We start from the raw sequence: 1,454 nt of genomic DNA, 5'->3' as shown, positions 1-1,454 counted from the left end.
ATGTACTGTTGAAGCCTGGCTTGGAGAATTTTGAGCATTACTTTGCTAGTGTGTGAGATGAGTGCAATTGTGCAGTAGTTTGAGCATTCTTTGGCATGGCATTTCTTTAGGATTGGAATGAAACCTGACCTTTTCCAGTCCTCTGGCCACTGCTGAGTTTTCCAAATTTGCTGACATATTGAGAGGCGCGCTTTCACAGCATTATCTTTTAGGATTTGAAATAGCTCAATTGGAATTCCATAACCTCCACTAGCTTTCTTCGTACTGATGCTTCCTAAGGTCCACTTGACTTCGCATTCCAGGATGTCTGGCTCTAGGTTGGTGATCACACCATTGTGATTATCTGGGTTGTGAAGATCATTTTTGTACAGTTCTTCTGTGTATTCTTGCCACCTTTTCTTAATATCTTCTGCTTCTGTTAGTTCCATACCATTTCTGTCCTTTATTGTGCCCATCTTTGCATGAAATGTTCCCTTTGTATCTCTAATTTTCTTGAAGAGATCTCTAGTTTTTCCATTCTATTGTTTTCCTCTCTTTCTTTGCATTGATCACTGAGGAAGGCTTCCTTATCTCTCCTTACTCTTTCTTATTCCTTCTTTGGAACTCTGCATTCAAATTAATATATCTTTCCGTTTCTCCTTTGCTTTCCATTTCTCTTTTCACAGTTATTTGTAAGGCCTCCTCAGAGAACCATTTTGCATTTCTTTTCCTTGGGGATGGTCTTGATACGTGCCTCCTGTACAATGTCACAAACATCCATCCATAGTTCTTCAGGCACACTTTCTAAGAGATCTAATTCCTTGAATCTATTTGTCACTTCCATTGTACAATCATAAGGGATTTGATTTAGATCATACCTGAAGTGTCTAGTGGTTTTCCCTACTTTCTTCAATTTAAGTCTGAATTTGGCAATAAGGAGTTCATTATCTGAGCTGCAGTCAGCTCCCAGTCTTGTTTTTGGTGACTGTATAGAACTTCTCCATTTTGGCTGCATAGAATATAATCAATCTGATTTCAGTATTGACCATCTGGTGATGTCCATGTATAGAGTCTTCTCTCATGTTATTGGAAGAGGGTGTTTGCTATGACCAGTGCATTTTCTTGGCAAAACTCTGTTAGCCTTTGCCCTGCTTCATTCTGTACTCCAAGGCCAAATTTGCCTGTTACTCCAGGTGTTTCTTCGGAGAAGGCAATGGCACCCCATTCCAGTACTCTTGCCTGGAAAATCCCACGGACAGAGGAGCCTGGTAGGCTACAGTCCATGGGGTCGCGAAGAGTCGGACACGACTGAGAGACTTCACTTTCACTTTTCACTTTCATGCATTGGAGAAGGAAATGGCGACCCACTCCAGTGTTCTTGCCTGGAGAATCCCAGGGACGGGGAAGCCTGGTGGGCTGCCGTCCACTGGGTTGCACAGAGTTGGACATGACTCAAGTGACTTAGCAGCAGCAGC

The sequence above is a fragment of the Bison bison genome, unplaced genomic scaffold (genome assembly GCF_000754665.1).
Source record: "Bison bison bison isolate TAMUID 2011002044 unplaced genomic scaffold, Bison_UMD1.0 scf7180017864364, whole genome shotgun sequence".
NCBI classification, from domain to species: Eukaryota; Metazoa; Chordata; class Mammalia; order Artiodactyla; family Bovidae; genus Bison; species Bison bison.
The sequence above is the reverse complement of the archived record's forward strand: the minus strand, read 5'-3'. Positions refer to the sequence as shown.